This window comes from Bos mutus, chromosome 22, assembly GCF_027580195.1.
Source record: "Bos mutus isolate GX-2022 chromosome 22, NWIPB_WYAK_1.1, whole genome shotgun sequence".
Classification (NCBI taxonomy): domain Eukaryota; kingdom Metazoa; phylum Chordata; class Mammalia; order Artiodactyla; family Bovidae; genus Bos; species Bos mutus.
In genome coordinates, this window is record NC_091638.1 from 5,553,667 (window position 1) to 5,576,032 (window position 22,366).

The following is a 22,366-nucleotide window of genomic DNA, read 5'->3' on the forward strand; positions in this document are numbered from 1 at the left end:
ACAATAAATACTCATTATCTAAATTTCAAACACAAATATTCAATGAGAATGCCAATTGTTCCATATTGTGATAGCATCTCAAACAGTTCTCAGGAATTAGGAGACCATGGGTTAGGACACATACAGTGGCAAGTGGAAGAAATGAAATCAGCAGCTGAAGCAGAAAGGAGAATGTTTATAGGCACGTATATTTTAAAATCCAGTCATATATCATATATCAGGCACAGCTGGATCCAGGACTAAACCAGGAATCTATCTGTTCTCTCTATTTTCTCACGTGTTGGCCTCACTCCTAAAGCAGAACATGGGGAGGAAGCCTCGGAATGGGGGCTCGCAGTAGGACCTGTGAGCCCAGAGGGAGGCTCTGTGTGGAGAGCCAGGAGATCAGAGAGGAGGCGGCCTTGGCTGGTGATGCTACCCCTGCAGAGAGAGACCAGTGACCTTCCAGCCTCAAGCTCTGTGTGAAGCCAGTGGGCCAGCGAGCGTGGGACATCGTTCCCAGCAGCCAGGCACCATTCGGGGCAAAGCAGAGGAAAACCGGAGGACGAATGACACAGTAAAGGGAGTGGACAAATGACAAGCCCACTACCAGAGTCCAGAAACCATAACTCTCCTTTCCACGAGCGCGTGACGGGCCTCAGTGGAGCTAACGTTTGCGGAGTCCTCATCGTGTGCCAGGTACTGTGTGTGGGTGATCTCGTAGATCTCATAACAGCTTGAAGAGGTTATTCCATTACGTTTTCAATGCCACTGCAGGTGTGTGAAAGCTGCAACCTGGCAAGGTTCAGCTAATGACATAAGATCATGTAGCTACTGAGTGGTACAGCTGGCTTTCAAACTGAGGCTGCTAGGATTCAGGATGCGAACTCTCTAACCCGTGACACGCTCCTCTCTCTACACTGGAGCTTAAATACACGTGGAGGAGAAAGAAAAGAAAGAAAGTGAAGTCATTTATTTGTGTCCGACTCTTTGCAGCCCATGGACAGCAGCCAACCAGGCTCCTCCATCCATGGGATTTTCCAGGCAAGAGTGCTGGAGTGGGGTGCCATTTCCTTCTCCAGGGGATCTTCCCCACCCAGAGATCAAACCTGGGTCTCCCGGATTGTAGGCAGTCGCTTCACCATCTGAGCCACAAGGGAAGTTATGTGGAGGAGAGGGCCCCATAAACATTCATGAAGAGCTTTTTGTTTGTTTGTTTTAACTGGAGTATAGTTGCTTACAGGCTTGTGTTAGTTTTTGCTGCACAGCAGAGTGAATCAGCTGTGTGTATACGTGTATCCTCTCGTCTTTGGATGTCCTTCCCATTTTGGTCACCACAGAGCACTAAGTAGAGGGATAGGGAAGCTGGTGGGGTGAATTGGGAGACTGGGACAGACATATGTACACCATTGACACCATGTATAAAATAGACAGCCAATGAGAGCCCACTGTACAGCTCAGGGAACTCATGAAGAATTCCCGAACACGACAGTAGGGAACACACTGCACTAGAGGTCAAAGCCATTCACATCCTGTTTCCGACTCTTGCCTTGTTCCTGTGTATGTGACTTCTGGTCAGTAAGACCAGTCTCTAAGGCACTTTGAGATTCTTCTAAATAAGTGTGACTGGCCATACTTAATCTATCACATGGTCATACTTAATCACTGAAAATACATCCTGAGTCATGAGTCTACATCCTGAGTGATATTTTCATTGTCAAAGTTAGCTGAGCTCTCTTTGATTTCCACAGGCCAGACAAGATTCTGCAAGCTCCTTTCCAGGAGCAGTGACTACCCAGAACTACTTGAAGTCTCCACTTCCAGCAATCATGTTTTTCAACTTAATCAAATCTCCTAAAAATTCTTCCCATATGGCTTCTCACATAGTCTGTCCCGTATCACCCTTATTTACATACAAGAAATTGCCTAAATGCTTTAGGAAATGAGTCTATTAATCACCTCCGTACTAATTAATTCATTCCATATTAATTCATTCCATATTGAGGTATTGAGAACTTTTATACAACAAGCACTATGATGCTGGGAGCCTAGAGACATAACCCCATGGAGGGACTAAGCATCTAGGCTCAAACTTGGTGATTGAATGTGCAAAACTAAATTTAGACTGTGAGTAACAGGAAGGCTTAGTTGTGGTCTAGAATACAAAACTGAATTTTTAAAATGATCATAGCTTCTGATGTTTCTTTCTGTATTTATTGAGGAAACATTTTGAGAGCTGGACTATCTGCCAAAAGCTGTGCTAGGCACTGTGGCTGGAACGGAAAATGAGAACATCACTATCCTTAAGAAGTTGAAGGTGGAGACGGGATGAGAAAAATAGGCAGTTACAGTACAGAGCAAGATTAGGGGGAAAAACAAGGTCTAATGAGCAAGAAGGAAGCTCATCGTTCACCAACTTAGAGGCATTATATGGGGATCTTCAGAAGCAGAAATGTGTCACCTAAGAGCTGAAGGATGAGGAACAAGTGAGTAAGAGAAGGAATTAATTCAGTAAGAGCAGGACTAATTAATGAGGTCACACAGAGAGAGGAAGAAAGAGAAGCCAAGACACTGAGGATCTCAAACGCCACGGGGAAAGTGACTGGCTGTGGAGTTCTCAGCAGCTCCTAGAGCTGTTACCGTTATTACTGATCTGATAGAATAATGTGAGAATCAGCACATGAAGATCCCACTTTGGGTTTCGTACCTTGGTGTCAGAGCTCAGAGCGAGTCACTTAAGCAGTTTGGGCGTCATTTTCCTCCTTGGTTTGGGCTTCCCTGATAGCTCAGTTGGTAAAGAATCCACTTGCAATGCAGGAAACCCCAGTTCTATCCCTGGGTCAGGAAGATCCACTGGAGAAGGCATAGGCTACCCACTCCAGTATTCCTGGGCTTCCCTGGTAGTTCAGCTGGTAAGGAATCCACCCACAATGCAGGAGACCTGGGTTCAATCCCTGGGTTGGGAAGATCCCCCAGAGAAGGGAAAGGCTACCCACTCCAGTATTCTGGCCTGGAGAATTCCATGGACTGTATAGTCCATGGGGTCACAAAGAGTTGAGCACAAGTAAGTGACTTTCACTTTCCTCCTTGATTAATGGAGAGAATGATTCTCACTCTCCCCTCCGTCCCGGAACATGATGAAAGTCTAGGGAAACGGTGTTACTGGGAACACTCAGTCTGTGGCCAGCACCCTCCCCGCTGCTCCCTTTCACATGCATATCCTCGTATCCTCGACCCTAAGCAGACATTCCCACCATTCTTTGATTTATGCTCTCCCCAGGCAAGATGCTGAAAAGGATGATGCCAGCTCTAGACTAACTCACTGTTTATGAAATGAGCCTGTTACACCTCCCAGCCAGTCACCCTTTGTAACAGGATGTGTCTGCCAGTAACTCTATAGGAGTAGACTAAGTTGATAGAACACAGTAAAGCTATTATAAGACATCTTAGAGCAATAGGAAGACTTATCCATGGTCTTCATTCTCCAAGCAGAAGTAAGCCTGACCTTGCTTAGCTATCATGATGATGGCTGTCTTGGATGATGTGGGTCTTTACAGTCCCAGTGTAGTTAGAATGGAAGCCACAACAAGTACAGTCCAGGGTGAGAGTGGGCACGGGCATGCACCAGGGGGACTGAGGGCCAGGAGCCATCACCTTATTAGGGGAAGCACACTGAAACTGCCCACCCTGGCCAGGCACCGTAGTAACCATTTGCATGAGTTGTTTTACGACGGAGGTCCTGGTAAGGGAACCTATAAGCCTCCACCAACTGGAAGAGCTTGCAAAAGGTCAAAATGAAACACCACATGTCCAACCACCTCCTAGAATCCTTCTCTCTGGCATTCATCTTGGCTGAGCAAGGCGTGCACCACCAGGAAAGACTCTTGAGTCAGAATGACTGGCTAAAGACAACCCGGAAATTAATGCCATCACCATAAAACTGGAGACTGCGAGCCATGAGACAGAGCAGTTCTCCTGGGTTCCCTTATCCTCCTGTTCTCCACCCTGGTGCCATTTCCCAATAAAATCTCTTGCTTTGTCAGCACATGTGTCTCCTCGGACAATTCATTTCCGAGTGTTAGACAAGAGCCCAGTTTTGGGCCCTGGAAGGGGTCCTCCTTCCTGGAACAACCTGGCCAAGTGGAGCTGGTCTGGGGGTCTTTGGTTTCCTTAGGCAGAGGGGGGACAATGGATGTGCTGATTGACTGCTGAGGGGTAGGCTGGGGAGGAGGGAAGAGAGCAATTCGATGACAACAATATCAGTGTAATTTTTCATGAAAGGAAGTAGATCAAACTGAATCATGGACAAGGTGGCTGTATTAGGCAGAGCCATGAAGAGTCTGGAAAGAAAATAAAGGAGAAGAAAGAGAAAAGAAAGAAGGAAGGGTAAGAAAATGCTCAAAGTTTATCTCTTTGGGGATTTCTTAAGTCTTTCCTTCTTTTGTTCTCCTTTCTTTTCTTTCTGACTTTCAGATGCAAATGGAACATTTTACAAACCCTTAGAAGGGAGAAGGAGAGGGTGGGATGATTTGGGAGAATGGCATTGAAATACGTATAATATCATATATGAAACGAGTCGCCAGTCCAGGTTCGATGCACGATACTGGATGCTTGGGGCTGGTGCACTGGGACGACCCAGAGGGATGGTATGGGGAGGGAGGAGGGAGGAGGGTTCAGGATGGGGAACACATGTATACCTGTGGCGGATTCATTTCGATATTTGGCAAAACCAATACAATATTGTAAAGTTTAAAAAGTAAAATAAAATTAAAAAAAAAGAAAGGAGAGTCGGTTATCAGAACCACTTGGAGCAACAAAAACCTGTGCCTTCAGTCTTCCCTATACTCCTGTCTCTGTCCGTGAAACTTCCACCCGATTTCCTAGCCCCATGCAGTCACTGATGATGGTGGCTTGTGTGCTTCATACGCTGCTCAGCTGTGTTGTAAGATCCGCCCCCTTACTGGCAATCTGCTTCAAACGGTAACCAGCCAGGCCTCCACTTCCGGGACCTGCACTCACCGAATGTCTCTGTCATGCCCCGCACACAGATGTGTCCATCTGTCCGACAGACACCTCAGAGCAGGTGTCCTCTCATTCCTGAATTCTTTACACAGACACTCTTCATTTTCCATTAATCCCTCTTTTGGGGATTTATTTAATTCATTTTCTTCCTGCTGTAGTTTTTCTATTCTCAGTTACAGTAGAAAATTATTAAGTCATCTCATGTCACCTCCTTGGAGAAGGAAATGGCAACCCACTCCAGTGTTCTTGCCTGGAGAATCCCAGGGACGGAGGAGCCTGATGGGCTGCCGTCTACGGGGTTGCACAGAGTCGGACGTGACTGAAGCGACTTAGCAGCAGCAGCAGCATTGCACCTCCAAGTTGAGAAAATCTGTTTTTAATGAATGGCCACAGTTTCTTCCTCAACTCATCACCACATCTGCGTTCTCATCTGCCTTCTCCTCTGCCATCTGCACAGCTGGGTCAGTCACTGACCGCTTCAGTTTCTGCGGAAGGCTTCCATCCTCTTACAAGAGGCTTCAGCGACCAGCGAGGAGCTGTTTTCTGACAGGTTGATTCTGTGTGCTATTCCGTTCCCTCTGAGCATGTCCCTTGCTCTGGTGTCACCTACACATCAGCCTCTGCCCACATCTTCAGTCAATTCTCCAGTTTTTCCTCCTCCCCTCCCCCTCATCACCTGTATATTCTAGATGTTAGGGTTAGAAGTGTGCTCATATTTACGGGGTTTGTGCTTCAGATTCTGAAGAGCTGGGGGATGGATACCTGGCTCTCTGTTGCCATGTGGTGCTTTCCTGCCATTTCCTCATCTCCTTTCGTAAAGTTCACATCAGCCTCTGTTGTCCCAAAATACAGCTGCGCTGTTACCCCTCTTTGCAGACCTGCTTGATGGACAGCCTGATTCAAGCTGTTTCCAGAAAGTTTCTGGGTACTGTGAGACGGGCTTTTTCATAAAAATGTAATATCCTCTCCTTTTACATTCAGTTCATGCATATAACACATTTAACCACATAGTGCTCTGTGAAGGAATTGATATATTCCTTGAGGAAACATCATTTCATCCATGAGGATCCAACTTCCATGATACATACTTGCTTTGTCTTCCTCTTTGGGGCAGAGATTATTTTTTTTCCCCACAATTTCTAAGCTGCTTTTGAACAGTTGAGTTCCAACTCTCCTTCCTTTAATGCATTTGACATAGTTTTCAAAATTATCACTTTTCCACTGTACTTCTTGAAGTTATGAAACAGATCCTACAACTCTGTGCCCCAGTTCAAGGTGGAAGGGGAAGAAAGCACACACCACCCCCATATTTTCTTCTGAAATGTAAATCGTCCTTAAATACCCCTGAACTAAGGGTTAGACTCAGCAGATTCTGAAATGAGGAGGCTGAGCTAAAAGACATTTTTAAGAAATGCAAACTTAATACTTTAAAGCAGTGGTGGTGCCTATGGGGAGCGGAAAGTCAGGCTCAATGTCTCAAAGAACCTGTGATGGCTTCTATAAATAGACAAGAACATTTGATAGTGTGGAGTTCACTTGGCAATACCTCTGCATGCCCCACACACATTTAAAAATAGTTCAACAGGGCCTCTCTCTTAGGACAGATGGAAACTTTGTGATCTTCCCCGGGCAGCTATCAACATACCTTCTCTTAAGAATAATCTAAAACACTGTTTTTCAAACTCTGATTATAACCCACAGTTAAGAAATTAGTTTTAAATAGTGATAGCATCCACTCTAAACTACAAGAAACGGAAACAAAAGTGTTTTGATAGAGTGGCCATCACTTCTACATGAAATGCATACTGATATTTTCTATTTCCTTTTATTGCCACTGTTCATTAAAAAGGAAAATAAAACCCTGACATGACTTACAATTGACCATATAACTCAAGATTAATTAGTATGGTGGTTCTTAATCCAAGTTAACATTAGAATTATCTGATGAGATTTTTTTTAAAAAATAGCAATTCAGGGTCCTTTACTCCAGACCAAAAAATCAGAATCTTTGATGTGGGATAATTTTTTTTAAGTTCCACAGGTAACCCCACTGTGCAACCAGGACTGCAAACCACTGCTCTGAGGGATCTTGACCTTCTGTTGAAAAATTCTGATCTAGAAACTTAAGTAGGCGTTACATTTATGTTGAATCCAGGAAACTCTTAAGTGCTGAGTTTTCACCAGAGCACATAAACCAGAGTGATTATCTGCCTTCTTTTTGTGCTGTGAAGGCCAATCATCAAAGTTTTATTTGTGTGTGAGTACAAGCGAAGAGTGATTTTCATCCATGAACCTAAATAAAGAACATTATGGGCTCAATATGAATAATGCTGGAGTCTTTGCTGGTGGGGAAAATGCTCTGAGCTATGAAAAATATGACCAAGGATTTGGCGTGGATGTGAAGTGCAAAGTAAATAAATAAATAAATAACCTTAATCTATTACCAGAGATCAAACTGGCAACATCAATTGGATCATAGAAAAAGCAAGAGAGTTCCAGAAAAACATCTAATTCTGCTTTATTGACTATGCCAAAGCCTTTGACTGTGTGGATCACAATAAACTGTGGAAAATTCTTAAAGAGATGGGAATGCCAGACCACCTCACCTGTCTCCTGAGAAATCTGTATGCAGGTCAAGAAGCAATAGTTAGAACTGGACATGGAACAACAGACTGGTTCCAAATCAGGGAAAGGAATACATCAAGGCTATATATTGTCACCCTGCTTATTTAACTTCTATGCAGAGTACATCACGAGAAATGCTGGGCTGGAAGAAGCACAAGCTGGAATCAAGATTGCCAGGAAAAATATCAATAACCTCAGATATGCAGATGACACCACTCTTATGGCAGAAAGCAAAGAAGAACTAAAGAGCCTCTTGATGAAAGTGAAAGAGGAGAGTGAAAAAGTTGGCTTAAAGCTCAACATTCAGAAAACAAAGATCATGGCATCCAGTCCCATCACTTCATGGCAAACAGATAGGGAAACAGTGGAAACAGTGGCTGACTTTATTTTTCTGGGTTCCAAAATCACTGCAGATGGTGATTGCAGCTATGAAATTAAAAGAAACTTGCTCCTTGGAAGAAAAGTTATGACAAACCTAGATAGCATATCAAAAAGCAGAGACATTACTTAGCTGACAAAGGTCCGTCTAGTCAAAGCTATGGTTTTTCCAGTAGTCATGTATGGATATAAGAGTTGGACCATAAAGAATGCTGAGCACCAAAGAATTGATGCTTTTGAGCTGAGGTGTTGGAGAAGACTCTGGAGAGTCCCTTGGACTGCAAGGAGATCCAACCAGTCCATCCTAAAGGAAATCAGTCCTGAATATTCATTTGAAGGACTGATGCTGAAGCTGAAGCTCAAAAACTTTGGCCACCTGATGCGAAGAACTGACTCATTGGAAAAGACCTTGATGTTGGGAAAGCTTGAAGATGGGAGAAGAAGGGGACGACAGAGGATGAGATGGTTGGATGGCATTACTGACTCGATGGACATGAGTTTGAGTAAGCTCCGGGAGTTGGTGATGGACAGGGAAGCCTGGCGTGCTGCAGCCCCTGGGGTCACAAAGAGTCAGACGTGACTGAATAACTAAACTGACTGAACTAATCTATTAGATTTTTTGATTTGCTAGGTGTTTGCGATTGGGACAAAGACTCATTTGTTTTTGGAATCTTAATCGTATCCACATGGATATGAGTAAACCTCATTCATTCAACCCAATGGGAGGAAATGAGAGCTTGCATTAGTCCCATAACCGACTTTCTAGATTCTATCTGATATAGCCAACCTTCTTTGTTGCAAAAGGGATTTAAGGAAGCTCACAAAAGTACAGTATGGTGAATTAGAAGAGCAAAGGAGGAAGGGGAGGCAAGATAGCAGGGCAGGTAGGAGAGATGAGGGAGGTGAGGTGGTGGGGTGGGAGGGGAAGGGGGAGAAGCCAATGTGGATGAAACATGATGAAACGTGAAGTGACGTCTGTGCCAAAAGGAGGGTGAAAGGGGACAGGCTATTTGCCAAGCTCTTGGCACACCTGGTCCCACGGACACAGCCAAAGCATCCAGGCAACTAAGTGCTGAGTCTTCACTGTGAACTGTCAGCTGCATCATGCTGCCCCATCACCTCACTCCTCGCGCATCTGTAATTTCAAGATGATGACACTGTGCCGCATCCCACCTCTTGGGGACGGGTATTCATGGCACAGTGTTGAAATGAATGTCTGGAAGAAAACGTTTATTAATTCAGAACATATTCCTTATAGTCTAGATGGTTAGTTAATTCTCTCCAAGATGGGTAGACAGACAGACATGGAAATGAGGTCTTTCAAACTGGACAAAAAAGACCCTGAAAGAGTGCTGCCTTGGATGGAGGCCAGGAGAGCCATTCCACATCAGAATGCAACAGGGAACAAGCCGGACTGTGTCTCCAGCTTATCACGATGCTGCTCACAGGGGCGGGTCCAGCGTCAAGGCTGCCGGCCTGCACTTCTGAGGCCTGAGCATCGTTGAGAGGCCTGGCCTCTAAGGCCGAGAGCACAGGTGAGGGATCGATTTTGTGCAGGGAATGCTACCCAGGAGGGCCATTTCTGAAACACTGCTCCCTGCTCGTTTTCGTACAAACCCCATGAAAGGGTTGGTTGATATTACCATAACCACGGGCAATCCTACAGAAACCTAGCCTAAGTAACAGTTTAAAATGAGCCAGGAAGCACTTGGTAAAAATCTCTGAATAGATCCTAGAATTTGGGGAACAAAAGTATATTTTCCCAGACTCATGGTAAAATATAGAGATGTGCTAAAAAGGCAAAGAATGTTCCCACTATCCACATGGACACTTGTCCACGTGGGAGAACCTGTGCCCTCATCGTGGACCAGCAAGGGAATGAGAAATGGCACTCACGGGGTGCCCACCGCATGGCTGGCAGTGCACTGTGCACTTCCGCACCTTCTCTCATTCAAGGTCAAGGTATTTCTTCAAAATGGGAAATGTCTCCACTTAACAGATAAAATAATGAAAGATCAGAGAAGTTAAGCGACTTGTCAAAGTCACATAGTGAAGAACAGAGGGAGAATTTGAACACAAGTCTTGCCAGGCATCAAGGGCCCTACCGTGGATGTACCCCCTGATAAACTGTATTTAATGCCAGAGTTCCCTAGTCAAACTGTGGTCCCGGAGCATGGGGAAGACAATGCCCTCTCCTCTGGAGGTTCTAAATCAGGGATGGGCAAACAATTTCTGTAAATGGCCAGATAGAAATATTTTCAGCTTCATACAATATTTGAGAGGCTTCCCAGGTGGCACTCGTGGTTACGAACCCACATGCCAATACGGGGGATGCAAGAGATGTGGGTTCAGTTCCTGGGTCAGGAAGATCCCCTGGAGGAGGAAATGGCAACCCACTCCAGTATTCTCACCTGGAGCCTCCATGGACAGAGGGGCCTGCCAGGCTACAGTCCATGGGGTCGCAAAGAGTCGGACACGACTGAGTGACTGAGCGTACATAAGCCATGTACTTGCTGTCACAGCTACTTAGCTCTGGGACGATAGCCTGAGAATAGCCTACGTGACACATAAATGATCAGACCACACTGGACTGTTCAGAACATAAATCTGAGAATAACTGGGGTGAAGATGTCACCCTGATTCCTAGCCTGTATCCTCAAGCCCTCAAGCCCCCTCTGTTCAGAACCCTCTAGGAAGGTCCTGTGGGCTGACCAGTCCTGTGCCCAGAACCACAGGAACTTCAAATGAACCACAGCTATATTTTTCTTCTTCCAGTCTCTCAAAATCCATGAACTGGTACAATGATAACGGATAGCATGTCTTTACTTTTTTCTATTTGGGGGGCGGGGTATGCTGCAGAGCATGTGGGATCTTAGTTCCCCAACCAGGGATCAAATCCACGTCCTCTACGTTGGAAGCACGGAGTCTTAACCACTGGATCACCCAGGAAGCCTCCAGTATTCCTTTTCTACGATTTCTGCAGCCTGGCACCAAGGAATGACAATTTTTTTGTCCTAAATAATTATGAGAAATGCCCTGAATGGAAGTGACACCCTGCCTCAAGAATGCCTAAAGCAAGGGTGGCTTTGGGGGACATCCCCAGGTGGGGACAGTTAATCCCCACAGGTTCCCACCACTTCACTGGTAAACTCCATAGCCAATATCAGACTCTACAGTACATTGAATATTGCCGGCTTCATAAAGTTTGCCTCAGCAGTCATCACCAGTGAATCGATCCCCAATCACAACCTTTTTAAATTAAGGAGACACATAAAGAACTTCACTCCCCTGGATATTTTCCTCTTGGCTTTCAACTGAAGCCTTTAAGTGAAGGGCAGCCTATAGCTCTCACAGTGGGAAAATACAATCTGTTCAAGTGACTAACCTTCTAATCCTTGCTGCTGCTACCTTGCTGGTAGAAAACAATCTTTTTCCTATTATATATAAATTCCTGATTCTCAGTAGCTCAGAAAAAAGCTATGTATTTCATTGCATTTCACTGCATCTCTGGCAAGGTGGATATTGAAATGGCACGAAGATGCTGACAGTCCTTTAAATGAATGCATTGGTATTTCCGTGACTGGTGACTGGGTGTCAAGGGTTTAATCCACACTATGGTGCTGTCTAAAACTGGTAATAAAACAGAGGAATAATACACCAAGATAAGATCCAAAGGACATATAATAGTGACATGCGCTGCTTCGTGACAAGGGCATAATGAAACATACGTGGGAGAGACTCGCTTTATAAAAAAGAAGCCGTGAACTTCTTTCTGACAACTGCTGTGAGCTAGAAACGGGCAAGATGCAATCCATCTTCCTGTTCCACTTCTGTTTTTGGACCAGGTTTAAAACTCAGCAATCCATTAGTAAGCTGTCACAGCAAGAGATGGAAGATGTTTATAGCTCACAATCCAGGCTCTTTGCCCAGTTGCCAGCGACCCCTTACTCTCCTTCTCTCCCACAGGGACCGTATCACCTTCCCCCAGCCCATCCCCCTGGTCCCAGCTGACTGGACCAGAGGAGGAGAAGACAAGCTATTTGGAACAAATACTGCGAAATCCTAATTTAACTTGTGCTGGTGTCTTGGGTAAAGATGTAAACATCATCCTGTGAAGTGCCAGCTTTTACCTGTCACATCAACCAAAAAACAAAATTGTTACGAATTTCAAAACGATATTACTTTGGATGGGCAAAAATGACACCACTTTTCTTTTGCTGAAAACATTTCTGATTTGGAGCTATGTTTCTTTCTAATGCAAAATATTGAATCAGCTCATTTCCAGAAAAATTCCAAACTCAGATTGAGTGATGTCTTGGACCATATACAGACATAAAATATGGGTGACTGAGATTCTTTCTCTGAGTTTTCTTTCTTTTCCTCTTAGTTTGATATCGTTGGGGTATTCACAGATGCCACTGAGGAGGGTTGCCAGATAAAATACAAAGCCATCTATCGAATTTGAATTATATATGTTTCCTATAAACTCATAAAACTCAAAAATTTTAGTAAAGGTATTATCCATGCAATACTTAGGAAATATTTTTACTAAAATATTATATGGGATTTCCCTGGTAGCCCAGTGGTTAAGAATGTGCCTTGCAATGCAGGGGACATAGGTCCAATCCCTGATGGGGGAACTAAGACACCAAATGCCGGGAAGCAATGAAGGGTGCGTGCCACGACTGGAGACTCCGTGCGCCACAGTGAAGATCCATGTGCCGCAAACAAGACCCAGTGCAGCCAAACGAGTAAGTAAAATATTATATGTCATTTGTGTGAAATTCACATTTCACCGAGCATCTTATGTTTTCAGTTGCTAAGTCTGGTAGCTGAAGGCAGGGAAGGGACATCTGTTTCCGCAGTGTGGTCGCTGCTGTCGTTCTGACGCCTTGCCCCGTCTCTAGCTCCTCCCAGATGGTCATTTCGGTTTGCGTCTGAAGACCTCACATGGCCTCTGGCTGTCAGCTCACAGGAGTCGGGCTTTCTGCTTCTTGTCCTATTTCCAGGCTCCCTGGTGTCCCTGGTCCATTCTCAGTCCCTTTCGATTGATCTTCTGACCAGCCTTTCTGAAGCCTACAGGAGAACTCAGGGCTATCTCAGACACCCTCACGCCTCGGTATACTCCCTCCTCATCTCTGCTTAATTTCTGTTTTTCAGATTGACATGAGAGGCAGGGAAGGAGGGAGCCGTCCCAACTCTCAGAGCCTCACCCAGAACCTGAGTCAAGAGAGGAAAGAATCCACAGATTCTACTTATGGGGAAGTTCTGTTTTTTTCTGGAACACCCCTGGCTTTGCTTATCCATATTTAATGCTTGGTTCCCCTTCAAACACTCTTCCGTCATCCCTTCCCAAACCTGAGGACAGTTTGCTCCTTGGGAAAGAAAATGCAAACTAAAAGTGGATTCTGGATAAGATACTCTTCCAACTTTTGAGTTTAAAAGGTAAAAATTCATCACTCTTGATCTCTGCTTTCACTTTGATTATCCAACTACAACAAAACAAACCAGAATTTCATAACATGTCTTTCGCACTTGAGAAGTTAAAATTACTTTTATAAATCACCCTTGGCTCGAAGAGTAAATCAACGGTATTATTAAAGATTAATTGGAAAATAACTTAAATGAGAATACTCCAAAACAAAACGAGCTGAGCCAAAACTGTCCTCAACTGTAAAATAACATTTTTTTTTTACAGAACAAAAACATAAGGAAGCAGGAGTAAATGAATAAAGATGTGAACTGAAAAAAATCAATGCAAGAAGTGATTCTTATGGAGAAAAGATAAGTTAAGCAAATTAGGTCAGAAAAGGATTTTAAAAATTAAGACTTCAGGTGGAAATTAGATGAAAATGATGAGATGATATAGATTCTATACAATCTCAATAAACTTTATTAAATATTTGAGAAAATGTTCTTGAAATTGATCAAGCAGAGCAGAAAGTTCTTAATAGCTGAATAAATGTGACAATATAAAAAAAGAATTATCTCCCCTAAATTTCTGAACAAGAGTTTTATTACTCACTTTTCTGACCATTTCTTAAAACTGACGATCTCTATGCTCTTGTAACTATTCTAAAACAAATACAACAGTTGAAAGGTGACAGTCAAAATATAATCCAACCAAGATATCAGGTGTGCACACACACACACACACATACACACACACAGAGGAGACTAATCATATGTATGACGTGAAAGTGAAAGTATTAGTCGCTCAGTCATGTCAGACTCTTTCTGACCTCATGGACTGTAGCCTCTGTCCATGGAATTCTCCAGGCAAGAATACTGGAGTGGATAGCCATTCCCTTCTCCAGGGATCAAACCCAGGTGTCCTGCATTGCAGGCAGATTCTTTACTGTCTGAGCCATTAGGGAAACCCAATTGTATATCCATGGGCCAAAATCTAAGTATACAAACCCATTAACATATTAAAGCAATTTACTGCAACAAATTGAGGTTAATTAGTAATGTAGAAAATCAATGAACACACACCTAACTTTGTTCACGATTAAAAGGACAGAACTAGCTTTTGCTATTAGTCACTCAGTCATGTCAGACTCTTTGCAACCCTATTGGCTATAGCCCACCAGGCTCCTCTGTCCATGGGATTTTCCAGGCAAGAATACTGGAGTGGGTAGCATTTCCTTCTCCAGGGGATCTTCCCAACCCAGGGATCGAACCCAGGTCTCCTGCATTGCAAGCGAATTCTTTACCACCTGCAATGCAGGAGATTCTTTAGAGCCACCAGGGAAGACCTAGAACTACCTTATCAGATATTAAAAAGGGATATAGTAAAAGTCAGTGACTTTCCCATCCCTAAGTCACTTCTTAAGAGGATTTATAAAGAATATATATTTTAAGGCAATGTTAATAAAATCACAAAGAAGGAAAAAATGGCTTCTATTTAGTATTACTACTGAATGTATTTTTGAAGATTCTATCATAATTGCAACTTATATCAAGCAAACAAAATAAATTAGAATATTAGAAAGCAAGTCATAGTTATTATACTGATATTATATATTCAGAAAATGCAAGGAAACTCTCAGAACTAATATGAAATCTGGTAAGATAATGGTGGTCATCATTTAAAAAATGAGTAAATTTAAATCAAGATTTTATAAGCCCAAGTGCCTCTGTTTTTTTGATCATGATGGTGGTAGGAATGGGTAAAGAAAGGAGGTGCAAAATACAGACTATAGATTCTATATTTTTATAGAAGCAAAATATATGACTACATCAATATAGCTAAAATAATATATAAATATTCATCTGGCAATAAAAATTTAAATGATTTAAGTTGGTGGGTTACACATGATTTTTCTATTCCTCATTATGCCTGACCCAATGCTATTTTGATCACTGCTTTAAAAATGGAAAGAAAATACCATTTTAAAAGTTATTTCTGTTGCAATTAAATTTTCTAAACCAGCTTCGTCAGGAGGGTTATACTTTCACTTGCTCTACATTTATAAAACAACTGCTTTTTACTCTGTTACATAAATAAAAGTATTCAATTTTATGTATTTATTTTATATATTTTAATTATTTGCATAAAATCTGTCTCTCTTACTATTCCTTGAGCTCACTTAGGGCACAGAGCATGTCTGACTTGGCAACACTCAAAGAGGCTGCGGCACTTGCAGGTTGTGAGAAGGCGAGTAGAGCAAGCAACGCTCGTCCCTGCTGGCGGCACTGAAGTGCGGCACTGAAGTGCAGCTGACTATGAAAAGCCAAAGCCGGACATGTATCAACTCTAGTAATAAAAGACTAGATGAACTGGAAATGCTCCTACTGAAAATAACAAAAAGGTTGGGAAAATATAAAAACTGCATCTAATAAAAGTACTGCAGACCTACATCAACAGAAATAAACTTTTATTTATTTAGGATGTACAGGAGAGGCAGGGGTGGAGCTCAGAGGGGAGCCAGAGGTGCCTGCAGTGCAGAGACATGCTCAGATCAGGAGGGCAGCTGCGACAGGAGCAGAATGGGGAGAGGGGAGAGGAGGGAAAGGGAGAGGGAAGGGGAGGGGAGAAGAGGGAGGGGAAGAGGAGGGGAGGGAGAAAGAGAAGGGGGGAAGGGAGAGGCAGAGGGAGGGGAGAGGGGAAGGGCAGGGGAGAAGGAAGGGGGAAGGGGGAGGGAAGAAGAAAGGGGAGGGGGGAAGGGGAAGGGGAGAAGAGAGGGTGGAGGGAGAGAGGAGGGAAGGAGGGGAGAGGAAGGGGGAGGGGAGAAGAAGGAGGAGGGGGAGGGGAGAGGGGAGAAGGGGAGGGGGAGGGGAGAGGAAAGGGGAGGGGGAGGGGACAAGGGAGGGTGGAGGGAGAGAGGAGGGAAGGAGGGGAGAGGAAGGGGGAGGGGAGAGGAAAGAGGAGGGGGAAGGGGGAGGAAGGAAAAGGGGAGAGAGGAGGGAAGGGGAAGGGGAAGGGGGAAGGGAAGGAAAGAGGGAAGAGAGAGGGGAAGGTGGAGGGAGAGACGAGGGAAGGAGGAGAGGGGAGGGGAGGAGAGAGGGAAAGGGGAAGGGAGAAGGAAAGGGGGAGGGGGGAAGGGGGAGGGAAGAGGAGAGGAGAGGAGAGAAAGGAAGGGGGAAGAGGGTCGGGGGGAGAAGGTAGAGAAGGAAGAGAGGGAAGGGAGGCGGAGGGGAGAGGGAAGAGAAAGGGGAGAAGGGAGGGTGGGGGGAAGAGGAGGGGAGAGGAGGAAGGGAGAGGAAGGAGAAAGGGAAGGAGAGAAGGGGAGAAGGGAGGGTGGGGGAGAGGGGAGAAGGGAGGGTGGGGGAGAGGGGAGGGCAGGAGGGAAGGGGAGAAGGGGCAGGGTGGGGAGAAGGTAGAGAGGGAAGGGAGGGAGAGGGGCAAGGGAAGGGAGAGTGTGGCCACCACCACGTGTGGGCACCCAGGGTATCACCATCACTTCTCCTCCCAGCATCCAGTTAATGGGCTTCAGGACAGAGAATCAAAGTGGTCAGTATAACAAGGGGACTAAAGCAATTGTTTCTCTTGTTTAAGACCCAAAGTTCTCCACTGGAAAGAGAGGTCAAAGTTATACTCTGAAGATTCAAGAATCTTCAAGCCTTGGTCCTGGACTGCTAACCTCCCTAGATGCCCACAAAATGAGAATAAAATCCTCTATAAAGGAAGAGAGCTTCACTTCTAGTTTCAAATTATTCCTGAAGGTAGATTTTTAAATAAAATATTCAGTAAACCATCAAGAATATAATAAGGTGCCTCTCTAGAAGAGCCAGGTCTCACAGATTGAAGAAACAATAGGTACACTGCCTGCGGGAATCCAGATACTGGAGTCAGCAGAGGCAGACTGTGAATCTATGATCGGAATGTTCATGAAGATAAGAGCTGATCTTAATATCAACAAGGACCCAGAGATGGTCTATATGTGAAAAAGATTCAATTAAATACTGTGCAACTGGAAAGACAATAATAAAGTAAGAACTCAAGGGATAGTGTTAACAGTAGATTAGACAAAGTTGAAGAGAGAATTACTGAATTTCAAATAGGCCCTAAAAATCTCCACAATGAAGAAAGCAAGGTAAGATAAAGTTATGAAATTTAGAAAATAGAGTAAGAGAAGCAGCAGTAAGGGAGTATAATATGCATTTAATTGGAGAACCAGCAAAGAAAGAAGAGGAGGTAGGGTCAATAATTAAATGAAGAGTCTTAAAAAACTATGAAACATGTTACTCTACACATTCATTCAAGAGGCCCATTGAAGTCCCAGTGACAAAAACCAAAAAAAATTCATATTAATAACATTATAGATAAATGGCAGAAAATTAAGAAAGTTTGAAAATTTTAAAGAAAGCTAGAGAAAGGAGTCATTTTGCCATTAAAAGAATTAAGTAGTTAACTTTCTAATACACAAAACCAAAAGACCCAAAGGAGGGAAAAAAAAAAAACAATTAGAGTTCTAAAGGAAAATTGCTGACAGAATTCTATTGCCAGAAAAAACGAAATTACCTTTTGATTCATTAAGAAATTCCTAAATATAATCTTTAAGAAAAGAGAAAATTATACCAGACAGCATCTCAGAGACATAGAAGACATGCATAAAAAGTGTTCATAGCAAAATTTTGTACAGGCTCCAAATTATTCTAACTCAAATGTTCATCAGCAGCAAAATGGATAAACAAATGGTGATATGTTCATAAGGGATAGTATAAATAGTGCAAATGAATAATCCTCATTATGTGACATGGAGTGATTCCAGAGACATAAGGCAAGATTCAGTAATAACAACAAGACCAAGTCAAAAAATGCATACTGAATGACTGCATTTATATAAATCTCAAAAAGGCAATATATATATATATATATATATATATATATATACATATATATTATTTGAGAATATATAATTATAAAACAAAACTAAAGAAAAAGGTTAAAAAGTTGGTATCAGGAACAAGGGAATTGCTGGGTTTCTGATCTTTGTTTTAATCTGTATGGAATCACCTGATTATTCTTCTTCATAAAAATAAATTTAAGCTGTTATATATGTATCATGCATGTTTTATATTTTCCTTATATTTCATAATAATTAATTGAAAAAAGACCAGTATCTTCTAAACTCCCAAATAGCCCTCAGAATGAACTATCAGAGAAGATCCTGGTTCCTTTTGCAATTAACAAAACTCCCTAAATTACGGTTTTCCACCACCATCATATTGACCTACAGGTAAGTATGTTTGTTGAGTAAACACATGTGTGCTTGCATGCAGGAACCATATTCTCTTTCAATATAGAAAATATGGTGATTATTTTATAGAGTTCCTGTTTTTTGATTCGGTCTACAATTAATTCCTTTATTATATGCTGGTAACAATTCTGTACAAATTAGGGTTTCAGCACAATGACTAAAAGTCTATATTAATCTTTATTTACCACCTCTGAGTTATCCGCAAAATAAAAATACTCTCTTATTCACATGTACTTGTATCAGCATTTTGAATTTCCATGGAAGAAAAACCCCATACACACACAAAAAACGGACTCTCTGAAATTATTTGGCCTTGAAGCAACAAAGCTAGAAAGCCTAATTAGGAGTGTCAGATATGTTTTTAGATATCTTCCTTGGAAAACAACGAATATGACAGCTAGAATTGTGCAAAGGAAAACAAATGGAACAATTTATGCCAAGAAGTCAAAAGGGCCTCAAGTGTCATACCAGAGAGTAGAAATAGAAGAGAAAGCCTTGGTGCCGCGAGATAACAATAAAACAAAAATAAAAGCAAAAAGACAGCTCCTTAGAATCTTTTAAAAAATGCTAAAATCAAATTTTAGCCTACCCCACTGAGGCAGCTAAAGCATGTATTTTTTCATTAACTTTTTTCCAGGTTTCCTTTTATGCCCTAATCCTTATGTTTCCCATTTTTCTTAGTAATTTACATATAATCTTCCTGTATTATGGGACCCTAATCAGTTTTCTTACAAGTTAGGATAGAAAAAAAAAAAAAAATTCAATCCATAAGTAGAATTTTCCTTCTGAGATACTTTTTCAACTGCTAGTTTTTGTCAAATTAGAGATGACCAAAGGGCACAACGGTAGAATTTCCCATTTTTCCCCTCATGGTCATTTCTTAGCAAATCTGAAGTTATCTGTGATGAATGGCAGAGAAGCAAAGGTTGCGGTCCCTTAGACACGGGATGGCTGTCATGAAGAACGAGTTCTTTACCTGGAAGGATATCAGAGAGATTCCCACACTCTTCAGGTTCTCCAGAAATAGACAGGCAGATGATATTAAATCCAGCCATGGGCAGCATCCCAACTCATTCAAGTCAAACTGATGAAATTAACGTGGGGTGAGGTGGCAGCCACCCAAAGGCTTGAAGGAACTCAAGGATGAAATTGGAAAATCGTTGGCCAAGATGCTGGGTCCAACATTACAAACAGGTACTGCTGTCACCCTGGCAGATTGTGAATGTCATTCTCTTCATTAGAAGGGGTCAAGGGAGGACCCGGGAGCCTTAGGAAAGCAAGTGTCTCTTCCGCTTGTCCAATATCCAGTGAAGTACAGCATCATTAGACACTGAAACAAAAATAACCTTCTAGGGGAAAGACAATATGGTTTCTGCAAAGAGGAAAGCGTGAGTCACTGATTTATTATTGGTCTCCAAGGCACTGAGACAGAGACCAAAGGTTGGCACAGTTTAGGGGAGAGCTTTCCTAAGCACCATCATGAAACAGGATGTAGGAGATGATGGATATCTCAAACCATATGCACAAGACAAATAACTTCTACATCCCATCAAAAAAGAAAAATTCTAAGTACCAGCAAGAAGGGACAGTCTTTGAGACTTGAAGAGATCAGGTTGTGATGATAAAGGATCTACTGTAGGTGACACATTTAAAACATTACCATTTGATGATACTGGGGAAAGACATGAAGGAAGTTCACTTGGGGAAACCTTTTTATTGAGCATGAATCAAGCATCAGGTTTGCACGAAGTAGTGTGTCAAGAGCAATGAGTAAAACCCCTTCTGCTCCCCAGTAACTCAGAGTCCCAGGCGGCAGTAGTGGGAAAGAACATGCCTGTCAATGCAAGAGATGTAAGAAATGCAGATTCAGTCCCTGGGTTGGGAAGATCACCTGGAGAAGGGAATGACAAGCCACTCCAGTATTCTTGCCTGGAGAATCCATGGACAGAGGAGCCTGGTGGGCTACAGTCCACAGGGTCACAAAGAGTTGGACACGGCTGAAGCGACTTAGCACGCACACACCATACAGATGATTCCAAGACCAAGATTTAAGCTCTCTGTTGGGACTTGTGCCCATTCATGACAGATGTCAACTACGGATGGAATCAGATAGTACAATCCTGGTCAGGCACGAACACATCCCTCAGGGCTACGGTTCACCAGGGAACTAGGTTCCTTGAGGCATAATTCTAAAACATACTACAAATCCCCTTGTTAAAATTAATGACAATTGCAATACGAACCCAATAAATCCTAAAACCCAATTTTATTGGTTTGCTCAGTGGAAAAAGATATGATGGATTTTAAACACATGCAATTCTAACATGAATTATTATCTGTCCTGACTTTGTGGGGAAGGGAAGCAGACATGATGGGGGTGTTTGTCATGACTATTAATACCATGTGAGGTTTTTAAAATGTGACACATACATAGATACACATGTATGCATAAATTGCCAAAAGCCTCATGAAAAAAATTAACTTTTTTCATTATAATTAAAGAAAACTCTGCAATTGAAAAGAGAAAGGTCTATTTACCGACCATAAATTTGAAGAACTCTGCTGGTGTTAAGGAGTTCTCAACCTTGCTGAAAAGTTGAAGAATTCTCTCAGCTCAGGCAACAGTCTCCCAGATCTGAAGAATGATTTCAGCAACCTCAAGCCCAGGAGACCGAAGTCCCTCCTGCCAGTCAAATGCTTCTTTATTTCCAATCAGCTTTAAGCACCCACCTTTCCCCTTTCCTGCTTCATTAGCTAGGGGCTGTCATTTCACAGAAGCGTATAATGTACATGTGCAGGGTAAGTGTTAGTGTTCTCTGGCATGAGAAAAAAAATTATTTGATGATCAGATTGCTCAGTATTTTCAAACTATTTAAGGCACTTCCATAGGAACTCCATGAAGCAGAATCAGAGCTGAAGAAGAGATCCACGCAAAGGCAGACAGTTTTTTCTAGTTTCTCTGATAAATCACATTCTCTCCCTTTTTTCTTTTCTTGTCCAATTTTTTTTAATGGCATATAATACCAGTCCTTTGCAATATCAAAGATCATTCAGAATAGAAACTGAAATTGGTCTGAGAGAGAGCACATTTCTCAGATGTCATATCACGTGAAAAATTCCTGCCTTCCTTGGGAACCACACTGGGAGGTGGGATTTGTCTCCTTTTCCGTTTTTTTCTGCCTTCGTAGCAGTGCTGGGCCCACAACATGCCTTCAGTGAGTGTGTGTGCTCAGCCGCTCAGTCATGTCCAGCTCTTTGCATCTCCATGCACCGTAGCCCGCCAGAGTCCTCTGTCCATGGAATTTCCCCAGCAAGAATACTGGAGTGGGTTGCCATTGCCGTCTCCAGGGGATATTCCCGACCCAGGGATCAAACCCGTGTCTCCTGTGTCTCCTGCATTGGCAGGCGGTTCTTTACCACTGTGCCACCTGAGAAGCCGATGAATGTGTGTTCTGAATGGATTTCCTGCCCCTCTTCTTCCTGCTATTTCTCTTTCTAAAGAAAAACTAGGATCATCTTGCACTTCTTGCAGACTGAAGTTGAAAGGAAAAGAACTGGAAGCCTACCTCCAAGGCCTCACATCTGAAACCTAGGAAACCCAGCACTGCATGTCAATATTTCCAGCTAAAGATCCCCGAGAAGGAGGTACAGTACAT

General features: G+C 42.9%; 1 protein-coding gene and 1 long non-coding RNA gene across 4 annotated transcripts in view; one reads left to right on the top strand and one right to left on the bottom strand.

The window, feature by feature from the left end:
• GADL1 (glutamate decarboxylase like 1) overlaps positions 1-22,366 on the bottom strand; it is a 194,450-nt gene that overhangs the window by 98,199 nt on the left and 73,885 nt on the right. The gene's annotated exons all lie outside the window — the stretch shown is intronic.
• LOC138984631 (uncharacterized) lies at positions 509-13,302 on the top strand. Its single transcript, XR_011461863.1, has 3 exons — positions 509-678; positions 12,615-12,755; positions 13,165-13,302. It is a non-coding gene; the product is annotated as an uncharacterized lncRNA (long non-coding RNA).